Source organism: Macaca nemestrina, chromosome 9 (genome assembly GCF_043159975.1).
Source record: "Macaca nemestrina isolate mMacNem1 chromosome 9, mMacNem.hap1, whole genome shotgun sequence".
In the NCBI taxonomy this organism is placed as follows: Eukaryota; Metazoa; Chordata; class Mammalia; order Primates; family Cercopithecidae; genus Macaca; species Macaca nemestrina.
The window spans coordinates 34,563,543-34,576,040 of record NC_092133.1 but is presented as its reverse complement, the minus strand read 5'-3'; the positions used below and the strand labels follow the sequence as shown (position 1 = coordinate 34,576,040).

General features: G+C 40.7%; 1 protein-coding gene across 9 annotated transcripts in view; it reads right to left on the bottom strand.

The window, feature by feature from the left end:
* The window catches only part of LOC105478425 (heparanase 2 (inactive)), an 870,370-nt gene that overhangs the window by 740,485 nt on the left and 117,387 nt on the right, over positions 1–12,498 (bottom strand). The window lies entirely within an intron of this gene.

The following is a 12,498-nucleotide window of genomic DNA, read 5'->3' as shown; positions in this document are numbered from 1 at the left end:
GATTTGCATTTCTCTGGTGGCGAGTGATGATGAGCATTTTTTCATGTGTCTGTTGGCTGCATAAATGTCTTCTTTTGAGAAGTGTCTGTTCATATCCTTTACATACTTTTTGATGGGGTTGTTTGTTTTTTTCTTGTAAATTTCTTTGAGTTCTTCATAGCTTCCGGATGTTAGCCCTTTGTCAGATGAGTAGATTGCAAAAATTTTCTCCCATTCTGTAGGTTGCCTGTTCACTCTGATGGCAGTTTCTTTTGCTGTGCAGAAGCTCTTTAGTTTAATTAGATGCCATTTTTCAATTTTGGCTTTTGTTGCCATTGCTTTTGGTGCTTTAGACATGAAGTCCTTGCCCATGCCTATGTCCTGAATGGTATCGCCTAGATTTTCTTCTAGGGTTTTTATGGTTTTAGTCTAACATTTAAGTCTCTAATCCATCTTGAATTAATTTTTGTACAAGATGTAAAAAAAGGGATCCAGTTTCAGCTTTCTACTTATGGCTAGGCAGTTTTCCCAGCACCATTTATTAAATACGGAATCCTTTCCCCATTTCTTGTTTTTGTCAGGTTTGTCAAAGATCAGATGGCTGTAGATGTCTGGTATTATTTCTGAGGGCTCTGTTCTGTTCCATTGGTCTATATCTCTACTATAGTACCAGTACCATGCTGTTTTGGTTACTGTAGCCTTGTAGCATAGTTTGAAGTCAGGTAGCGTGATGCCTCCAGCTTTGTTCTTTTGACGTAGGATTGTCTTGGCAATGTGGGCTTTTTTCTGGTTCCATATGAATTTTAAAGTAGTTTTTTCTAATTCTGTGAAGCAAGTCATTGGTAGCTTAATGGGGATGGCATTGAATCTATAAATTACCTTGGCCAGTATGGCCATTTTCATGATACTGACTCTTCCTATCCAGGAGCATGGAATGTTCCTCCACTTGTTTGAGTCCTCTTTGATTTCACTGAGCAGTGGTTTGTAGTTCTCCTTGAAGAGGTCCTTCACATTCCTTATACGTTGGATTCCTAGGTATTTTATTCTCTTTGAAGCAATTGTGAATGGGAATTCACTCATGATTTGGCTCTCTGTTTGTCTGTTTTTGGTGTATAGGAATGCTTGTGATTTTTGCACATTGATTTTGTATCCTGAGACTTTGCTGAAGTTGCTTATCAGCTTAAGGAGATTTTGAGCTGAGACAATGGGATTTTCTAAATATACAATCATGTCATCTGCAAACAGCGACAATTTGACTTCCTCTTTTCCTAACTGAATACCCTTGATTTCTTTCTCCTGCCTGATTGTCCTGGCCAGAACTTCCAACACTTTGTTGAATAGGATTGGTAAGACAGGGCATCCCTGTCTTGTGCTAGTTTTCAAGGGGAATGCTTCCAGTTTTTGCCCATTCAGTATGATATTGGCTGTGGGTTTGTCATAAATAGCTCTTATTATTTTGAGATACATTCCATCAATACCAAATTTATCGAGAGTGTTCAGTATGAAGGGCTGTTGAATTTTGTCAAAGGTCTTTTCTGCATCTATTGAGATAATCATGTGGTTTTTGTCTTTGGTTCTGTTTATGAGCTGGATTATGTTTATTGGTTTGCATATATTGAACCAGCCTTGCATCCCAGAGATGAAGCCCACTTGACATGATGGATAAGCTTTTTGATGTGCTGCTGGATTCAGTTTGCCAGTATTTTATTGAGGATTTGTGCATTGATGTTCATCAGGGATATTGGTCTAAAATTCTCTTTTTTTGTTGTGTCTCTGCCAGGCTTTGGTATCAGGATGATGTTGGCCTCATAAAATGAGTTAGGGAGGATTCCCTCTTTTTCTATTGATTGGAATAGTTTCAGAAGGAATGGTAGCAGCTCCTCCTTGTACCTCTGGTAGAACTCAGCTGTGAATCCATCTGGTCCTGGACTCTTTTTGACTGGTAGGCTACTAATTATTGCCTCAATTTCAGAGCCTGTTATTGGTCTATTCAGGGATTCAACTTCTTCCCGGTTTAGTCTTGGAAGAGTGTATGTGTCCAGGAATTTATCCATTTCTTCTAGGTTTTCTAGTTTATTTGCGTAGAGGTGTTTATAATATTCTCTGATGGTAGTTTGTATTTCTGTGGGGTCGGTGGTGATATCCCCTTTATCATTTTTTATTGCATCTATTTGATTCTTTTCTCTTTTCTTCTTTATTAGTCTTGCTAATGGTCTATCAATTTTGTTGATCTTTTCAAAAAACCAGCTCCTGGATTCATTGATTTTTTGAAGGGATTCTGTATCTGTATCTCCTTCAGTTCTGCTCTGATCTTAGTTATTTCTTGCCTTCTGCTAGCTTTTGAATGTGTTTGCTCTTGCTTCTCTAGTTCTTTTAATTGCGATGTTAGGGTGTCAATTTTAGATCTTTCCAGCTTTCTCTTGTGGGCATTTAGTGCTATAAATTTCCCTCTACACATTGCTTTAAATGTGTCCCAGAGATTCTGGTATGCTGTATCTTTGTTCTCATCTGTTTCAAAGAACATCTTTATTTCCGCCTTCATTTCATTATGTACCCAGTAGTCATTCAGGAGCAGGTTGTTCAGTTTCCATGTAGTTGAGTGATTTTGAGTGAGTTTCTCAATCCTGAGTTCTAGTTTGATTGCACTGTGGTCTGAAAGACAGTTTGTTATAATTTTCGTTCTTTTACATTTGCTGAGGAGTGCTTTACTTCCAATTATGTGGTCAATTTTGGAATAAGTGTGAGGTAGTGCTGAGAAGAATATATATTCTGTTGATTTGGGGTGCAGAGTTCTGTAGATGTCTATTAGGTCTGCTTGGTGCAGAGTTGAGTTCAATTCCTGGATATCCTTGTTAACTTTCTGTCTCATTGATCTGTCTAGTGTTGACAGTGGGGTGTTGAAGTCTCCCATTATTACTGTGTGGGAGTCTAAGTCTCTTTGTAAGTCTCTAAGGGCTTGCTTTATGAATCTGGGTGCTCCTGTATTGGGTGCATATATATTTAGGATGGTTAGCTCTTCTTGTTGCATTGATCCCTTTACCACTGTGTAATGGCCTTCTTTGTCTCTTTTGATCTTTGATGGTTTAAAGTCTGTTTTATGAGAGACTAGGATTGCAACCCCTGCCTTTTTTTTGTTTTCCACTTGTTTGGTAGATCTTCCTCCATCCCTTTATTTGGAGCCTATGTGTGTCTCTGCATGTGAGATGGGTCTCCTGAATACAGGAAACTGATGGGTCTTGACTCTTTATCCAATTTGCCAGTCTGTGTCTTTTAATTGGCGCATTTAACCCATTTACATTTAAGGTTAATATTGTTATGTATGAACTTGATCCTGTCATTATGATGTTAGCTGGTTATTTTGCTCATTAGTTGATGCATTTTCTTCCTAGCGTTGATAGTCTTTACATTTTGGCATGTTTTCACAGTGGCTGGTGCTGGTTGTTCCTTTCCATGTTTAGTGCTTCCTTCAGGATCTCTTGTAGGGCAGGCCTGGTGGTGACAAAATCTCTAAGCATTTGCTTGTCTGTAAAGGATTCTATTTCTCCTTCACTTATGAAACTTAGTTTGGCTGGATATGAAATTCTGGGTTTAAAATTCTTTTCTTTAAGAATGTTGAATATTGGCCCCCACTCTCTTCTGACTTGTAGAGTTTCTGCCGAAAGATCTGCTGTTAGTCTGATGGGTTTCCCTTTATGGGTAACCCAACCTTTCTCTCTGGCTGCCCTTAACATTTTTTCCTTCACTTCAACTTTGGTGAATCTGACAATTATGTGTCTTGGAGGTGCTCTTCTCAAGGAGTATCTTTGTGGCATTCTCTGTATTTCCTGAATTTGAATGTTGACCTGCCCTTCTAGGTTGGGGAAGTTCTCCTGGATAATATCCTGCAGAGTGTTTTCTAACTTGGTTCCATTCTCCCCATCACTTTCAGGTCACCAATCAGACGTAGATTTGGTCTTTTCACATAGTCTCATATTTCTTGGAGGCTTTGTTCATTTGTTTTTACTCTTTTTTCTCTAAACTTCTCTTCTCGCTTCATTACATTCATTTGATCTTCAATCACTGATACCCTTTCTTCCAGTTGATCGAGTGGGTTACTGAAGTGTGTGCATTTGTCACGTAGTTCTCATGTCATGGTTTTCAGCTCTGTCGGGTCATTTAAGGACTTCTCTACATTGGTTATTCTACTTAGCCATTCATCAAATCTTTTCTCAAGGTTTTTAGCTTTTTGTGATGAGTTTGAACTTCCTCCTTTAGCTCAGAGAAGTTTGATCATCTGAAGCCTTCTTCTCTCAATTCGTCAAAGTCATTCTCCATCCAGCTTTGTTCTATTGCTGGCAAGGAGCTCTGTTCCTTTGGAGGGGGAGAGGCGCTCTGATTTTTAGAATTTTCAGCTTTTCTGCACTGCTTTTTCCCCATCTTTGTGGTTTTATCTACCTTCGGTCTTTGATGATGGTGATGTACAGATGGGGTTTTGGTGTTGATATCCTTTCTGTTTGTTAGTTTTCCTTCTAACAGTCAGGACCCTCAGCTGCAGGTCTGTTGGAGTTTGCTCAAGGTCCACTCCAGACCCTGTCTGCCTGGGTATCAGCAACAGAGGCTGCAGAATAGTGAATATGCTGAACAGCAAATGTTGCTGCCTGATTGTTCCTCTGGAAGCTTCATCTCAGAGGGGTACCTGGCCATGTGAGGTGTGAGGTGTCAGTCTTCCCCTAGTTGGGGATGTCTCCCAGTTAGGCTACTCGGGGATCAGGGACCCACTTGAGCAGGCAGTCTGTTCATTCTCAGATCTCAAACTCTGTGCTGGGAGAACCACTACTGTCTTCAAAGCTGTCATACAGTGACATTTAAATCTGCAGAGGTTTCTGCTGCCTTATGTTTGGCTATGCCCTGTCCCCAGAAGTGGAGTCTACAGAGGCAGGCAGGCCTCCTTGAGCTGCAATGGGCTCCACCCAGTTCGAGCTTCCCAGCAGCTTTGTTTACCTACTCAACCCTCAGCAATGGTGGGCACCCCTCCCCCAGCCTCACTGCCACCTTGCAGTTAGATCTCAGACTGCTGTGCTAGCAATGAGGGAGGCTCCATGGGCGTGGGACCCTCTGAGCCAAGCACGGGATATAGTCTCCTGGTGGGCTGTTTGCTAAGACCCTTGGTAAAGCGCAGCATTAGGGTGGGAGTGACCCAATTTTCCAGGTGTTGTGTGTCATGGTTTCCCTTGGCTAGGAAAGGGAATTCCCTTCCCCCTTGTACTTCAACTTCCAAACATTAGGCACTTTGTGAAACACAAACAAGAGTATCCCTTCCTTTCCAAATACTCCTGATTATGACTAAAAACCTCAGAAAAGGGATCAAAGGTTAATATGCATAAAACAAAAACTCATTATATATCCCTTCATTTCCAAGAAAACTTTATTTCTCAGCCTAGATTCCTAGTTTTTTTCCAGAGCCCTTCCAACTCCCAAGAAGCCAAAATTGCCAGAAGATGAGCATGATGCCATACTCCATGGTGGTAACTCATTAGCCCACCACAATATCATCAGCGTCTCACAATGCTCACTTCCATACCCTAACCACAGCCCTCTCCTATTCTAGTAAATAAAATGAGATCACTGGAAGAGCAAGCCAGGTGCTGGAAGTAACAAAGTAAATCCACTGCCAGGCCAGAATACATTCTATACCCTCCTCAATCTGATATATAGATAGATAGAGTAGATATAGATATAGATATAGATATAGATGACATAGATATAGACAGATATAGAGATAGAGATATAGAGATATCAGTTATATACAGTGATTTTTAAAACACCATGATATACTCAAGAGCAGAGATACCAGGAACAGAGATGATGAAATGTAGAGCAAATCCTCAATCATCATTATTTTATACTAAGAGGATCATTGGCTCCTATTTGGCTTTTAAATGTTATAAGCGTATTCAATATAAGCATGCAAGTATTTCTGATCAACCATATGTAGTCATCACTAAACTAAAATGATGATACTCTTAAATGGAGCAACAGTAACCACGTATTGTTGAAAACGACAGATTTTAGAATCATTAGCACTAATTCCCAAATCATAGTTGTAAAGCTGAGACGAGTTATTTAACCCCTGCTGAACTTCAGTTTCCTCATCTTTAAAATGGCAGTATTTTATCACATGTACCCCCAAAATATGTACATCTATTATGTATCAATTTTAAAATGAATTAAATGGTGGTATTTGGAAACCTGCTTAGTAGGGCAGTTGTGAGGATTAAATGAGATAAAATATAAGGCAGAGTCCCAGTCAGATGTCAGCAAGATGGTAGAATAAGACTTTCCAGCACTCACCACCCCTATAGACACATCCATTTGAACAACTAACCACACACAAACGAACCTTCACAATAGCTAAGAAAACTACGTGACAGATTACAGCACTTAGGTATAGCACAAAAAATAAGAAAAGACATACTAAAGAGAGTAACAGGGACAATTTTACCCATGTCATCCCTCCCCCAACTCTAGGCAGCACATCATGGAGAGAGAAGGAAAGAGAAGGGAAGTGAGCAATTAGACTTTCCCTTGGACCCTGAAACTGGGTCCTCCTCAGTACAGTCCAGTGCTGGACAAGCCCCCATGGCCCCAGAATGAGCCTCCAAACCTTCCCTAATGCCAAGCCAGATCCTGCAGCACTAGCTCTTGGCCTACCTAGCAGATTCAGTCTCCAGGCCCACCCTACCATAAGGATGACCCCAGCAGTCCCAGGCTTCACACTGGCCTCAGCACTAGCCTGGCCCAACAACCCCAGCAACAAGCCAACCCCCAGAGACTCAGACTATAGGCCCGCCCCCAGGGCCAGGATAGCCCCAGTGACGTCAGATCCTAGACAATCCCCCAGCTCCAAGATGGCTCCCTGCAGCCCTAGTCATGAGCCAGCACCCTCAAACCCAGTCTGTATGCAGGCTCCTACAACAACATGCTCCAGGCCCACCAAACACCTGGCCAGTTCCTGTGGTCTCAGATTCCAATCCTACTCCAGGTTTCAGACCATCCAAGCCAGGTCAGCAACCCTGGCCTCATGTACCAAGCCAACAACTGTGGACACAGGCTCCAGAAGCCTGCCCACAGGCCTGCCCAATGCCAGGCCAATCCCTGCAGCCCCATACTCCAGCAGACCCAGAATCCAGTACTGCTCAGTCAGACCCAGGATCCAGGCCCATCCCAACAGATCCCCGCTCTAGACTGGCCCCCACAGACACAGGCTTCAGGAGCTCCCTGTGGGCCCAGGTTCCAGGTCCAAGACTGAAACCAGTCCTCGAAAACCTACCATCCAGGCCAACATCCACATGCTGAACCAACCTCCAGGCTGGCTCCAGTGGACCCAGTCTCCAGGGAAGTTCTCATGGCCCCAGGCTCCAAGGCAAGCACCTATAGCTCCAGGACCAGGTTAGCACCCATAATCTCAGGCTCCAGGCCAGTTGCCACAAACCCAGAAGCCAGGCCTGCTCCACCAGGCCCAATGGTCCAGGCCCACGCCAGCAGACCCTGGGGACAGATATGACCCCACAGGCCAAGATTCCAGGACCACCCCTAGAAACCCAGGCTATAGGCCAGCACTTATAGACACAGATTCCAGGCCTGTCCCAGTGGATCCAGGAGCCAGGTACATCCCAGCACATTGTCAGCCCCTTACAATCCAGGTAAAGGCCCACACCAGTGCCAGGTCTCCTACATTGGACCCAGACTTCAGGCTGACGCCCATTCATACAGGCCCCAGGCATGCCTTCAAACACCTAGGCTCCAGACCCAATCCCACAAACCCAAACAATAGACCCACCCCAGTAGATCCAGGCTCCAGGTCCAACCCCATGTAACCAGGTCCTAGGCCCACACACCTGCTGACTCAGGAACCAGGCCAGCCTGCCTGATGACTCCAGCAGCAAGTCTATCCATGGACATGCCAGATAACCTTCCCTGAATCTCTGGACTGTCTCACCGCTTAAGAGCCTTCCTAGACAAAACCAGTCTGCAAAAATTCAAATAAGTCCCTACTTCACAAAATGCACAGACAGCAATGTAAGGTAATAGGAAACATGAAAAACTTACGAAACATTAACACCACTGAAAGAATACAATAATCTCCCAATAGCTGACTCCAAAGAAATGGAGATGTATAAACAGCCTGATAAATAATGTGAAGTAATTATTTTAAGGAAGCTCAACAAACCTCAAGAAAATACAGTAGGCCTGTAACCATCACCATGTAAACTCCATGTGTTCAACTATATGCAGATTCTTTGAATAAATATATGGAAACAGTTTTTGCAGATTTGCAACAATTTGAAAAAAAGTTGCAGATGAACTGCACAGCATAGAAATATTGAAAAAAAGAAAACGTTAAGTACAGCATGAATTCATAAAATATATGTAGATAGTAGTCTATGTTATTTACTGCCACAAAAGATATGCAAATCTTTATGTGTTAATATTTATCAAAACTTTGCAGCCATAAAAAAGAATGAAATGTCCTTCACAACAACATGTATAGAGCTGAGGCCATTATCCTAAGTGAACCAACTCAGAAACAGAAAATCAAATGCTGCATGCTCTCACTTATAAATGGAAGCTAAACAATGGATTCACATGGTCATAAATATGTAAATAATAGATACCAGGAACGCCAAAAGTAGGGAAGGTGGGAGGGAAGTAAGGGCTGAAAAATTACTTATTGGGTACAATGTTCACTATTTGGGTACTGGGTACTCTAGAAGCCCAGTCCCTACCAGTATGTATGTAATATGCCTATATAACAAAGAACGTGTAGCTCCTGAATCTAAAATAAAATTTAAAAATTAAAAAAAAAAAAGACCAGATCTGGTCTGAATAATTTTTAAAAGAAAAAAAAAAATAGGCCGGGCGCAGTGGCTCACACCTATAATCCCAGCACTTTGGGAGGCTGAGGTGAGTGGATCATGAGGTCAGGAGTTCAAGCCTGGCCAAGATGGTGAAAGCCCATCTCTACTAAAACTATAAAAATTAGCCAGGCGTGGTGGCAGGAGCCTGTAATCCCAGCCACTTGGGAGGCTGAGGCAGGAGAAATGCTTGAACCCGGGTGGCAGAGGTTGCAGTGAGTCGAGATCACACCACTGCGCTCTAGCCTGGGCAACAGAGTGAGACTCTGTCTCACAAAAAAAAAAAAAAAAAAAAAACTCATTTTCTTGGATTTCATGTAAAATTTCACACACATAAAAATAATTATCAAAACCTACACAAACACAGACTGGACATGCCAATTCACAGTCAAAAGAAATGTAAAAAATATATAAAATGCAGTATTAAATCAAAACTGCATAAAATTAACTGTTGTACATACCATACTAGTATATTAATTTTGTAGCCACCTGCTATTGCTATGCAGTAAGTTCAAGTCTTGGGAGCACCCACCTAAAATGCCATGTGATGCTAATCATCTCTGCATGAGCAATTTGTCTCTCCAATAAACTACATATGGCAGTAAAAAGTGATCTCTTGTGGTTCTCACATATTTTCCACCATGTTTAGTGCAACGTTGCAAACTTTGACTAACATCATGGGACTCATATGAAGTGCCACTGGTGATGCAGGAAGTGCTCCCAAGAAGCAGAGAAAAGTCATGACATTACAAGAAAAAGTTCAATTGCTTGATACACACTGTAGATTGAGGTCTGCAACTGCAGATGTCCACCATTTCAAGATAGATAAATCCAGCATAAAGATCATTATAAAAACAGAATAGGAAATTTGTGAAGCTGTCAGTGCAGCTACAACAGCAGGTGTACAAAAACCATGCACATTTGCAAAAAACAAAATATGTGTTAATCTACTGTTCCATAAGGCTTCTAGTCAACAGAAGGCTATTAGTACTTATGTTTTTCAGAAATAAAGTTATGCATGTGCTGGGCACAGTGTCTCATGTGTGTAATCCCAGCAATTTGAGAGGCCAAGGCAGGTGGATCGCTTGAACCAAGGAATTCAAGCCTAGCCTGGGCAACATGGCAAAACCCAATCTCCACAAAAAAATTAGCCAAGGATGGTGGCATGCGCTATGGTCTCAGCTACTTAGGAGGCTGAGGTAGCAGGATCGCTTGAGCCCAGGAGGTCAAGGCTGCAGTGGTTGACACAGCAAGACCCTGCCTCAAAAAAAAAAAAAAAAGGTTATGCATGGAGTTGTGAATGCATGGGGAACTGGCACTCCTAACCCCCACGTTGTTCAAGGGTCAATGGCAAAAAGAAACAAATTAAATCTGGAAACCAATAAATGACCAAAATTATAAATATAACAGAGAAATTGAAATTTTCTTTTAAAATTAAACATAAATTCTGGAGCTTAAAAAATACAATGGGCCAGGCATGGTGGCTCAAGCCTGTAATCCCAGCACTTTGGGAGGCCGAGACGGGTGGATCACAGGTCAGGAGATCAAGACCATCCTGGCTAACACGGTGAAACCCCGTCTCTACTAAAAAATACAAAAAACTAGCCGGGCGAGGTGGTGGGCACCTATAGTCCCAGCTGCTCGGGAAGCTGAGGCAGGAGAATGGCGTAAACCCGGGAGGTGGAGCTTGCAGTGAGCTAAGATCCAGCCACTGCACTGCAGCCTGGGTGACAGAGTGAGACTCCATCTCAAAAAAAATAATAATAATACAATGAATGAGCTGAAAAATGCAATAGAGAGCCTCAACAGCAGAACTGATCAAGCAGAAGATAGAATCAATGAACTCAAAGACTGGTTATTTTAAAATATATAACCAGAGGAGAAAAGTGTAAAGGAATGAAGAAAGTTTACAAGATTCATAAGACAGCATCAAAAGGACAAATTTTTTAGGTATAAGAGTTCAAAAAGGATAAGAGGAAGACTAGGAAAGAAAGCTTATTTTAAAAAATAATAGCAGAATATTTTCCAAATCTAGAGAAAGATATAAATATCCAGGCACAGGAAAGTCAAAGATCTTTAATCAATTGCAATCCAAACAAGACTACAAGGTATTTTACAATCAAACTGTTAAAAATCAAAGATAAAGAGAGAATTCTGAAACCAGCAAAAGAAAAGAAGCAAATGACATATAAGGGAGTTACAAAAAGGCTAGCAGAAGACTTCTCAGCAGAAACTTTACAGGCCAGGAGAGAGAAGGATGACATATTTGAAGTGCTAAAAGAAAAAAATACCCAATCATGAATACCGTACCCAGCAAAGCTGCCTTTCTGAAATAAAAGACTTTCCCAGACAAATAAAGGCTAAAGAACTCATCATCACCAGACCTGTCTTTTAAGAAATGCTAAAGGGAGTTCTGAAAGAAAAAGATACTAACCTACTAATGTATAAAACTCACTGGTAAAAGTGAGTCAAATTCAGAAAAATACTGTAATGATAGTATGTGAATAATTTATATCTTTAGTGTAATGCTTACAAGACAAAATTACTAAAAGTACTAAAAATAATAATGGCCATAATAAAGGAATCTTAACAATAAAAGTTTTTAAAGAATATGCAATATACAAAGATATAAATTGTGACATCACAAACATAACATGTGGAGGGAGTAGAGTGAAGGTGTTGAGTTTTTTATGTGATCGCAGTTACTACAGTTTTTAAAAGCCTAAAATAACTATATTTTTATGTAAGCTTCATTCTGAATACAAAGCAAAAACCTATAGTAGGTATAATAGCCACTCCCCACCGTATTCACAAGGGATCCAGTTCAAGATCCCCAGTAGATGCCTGAAACCACACATAGTACCAAACCATATATATATAAAATACATATATATAATATATATATAACATTTTCTCGTATACATACATACCTATGATAAAGTTTAATTTATAAATTAGGCACAGTAAGAGATTAACAATAACTAATAATAAAATGGAACAATTATAACAATATACTATAATTTATTATAGTATAATTATATCATAATATAAGAAGCTATAGTATAATAAAATAGTATTATAACAAATTATACTATAATAAAATTCAAATTTGTGAATGTTTTCTTCATCTTTCTCTCTCTCTCAAAATATCTTATTGTAATGTACCATAGTAACTGAAAGTTCAGAAAGCAAAATGATGGATAAAAAGGAACTATTGTACACAAAAGATCAAAAAGGTATCAAAGCAAAACACTATAAAAAAATCACGTAATCAGAAATGAAGACAAGACAGGAAGAAAGAAACAAACAAAACTACCAGAAAATGTTAACAAAATCTCAGTAGTAAGTCCTTACCTATCAATAGTTACCCTGAATATAGATGAATTACATTGTCCAATCAAAAGGCATTAGAGTGGCTAGGTACAGTGGCTCATGTGTGTAATCACAGCACTTTGGGAGGCCAAAGCGGCAGATTTCTTGAGCCCAGGAATTTAAGACCAGCCCAGGCAACATGGCAAAACCCCATCTCTACAAAAAATATAGAAAATTAGCCAGGCAAGATGATGCGTGCCTGTAGTCCCAACTATATGAGAGGATGAGGTGGGAGGATCACTGAGCCCAGCAG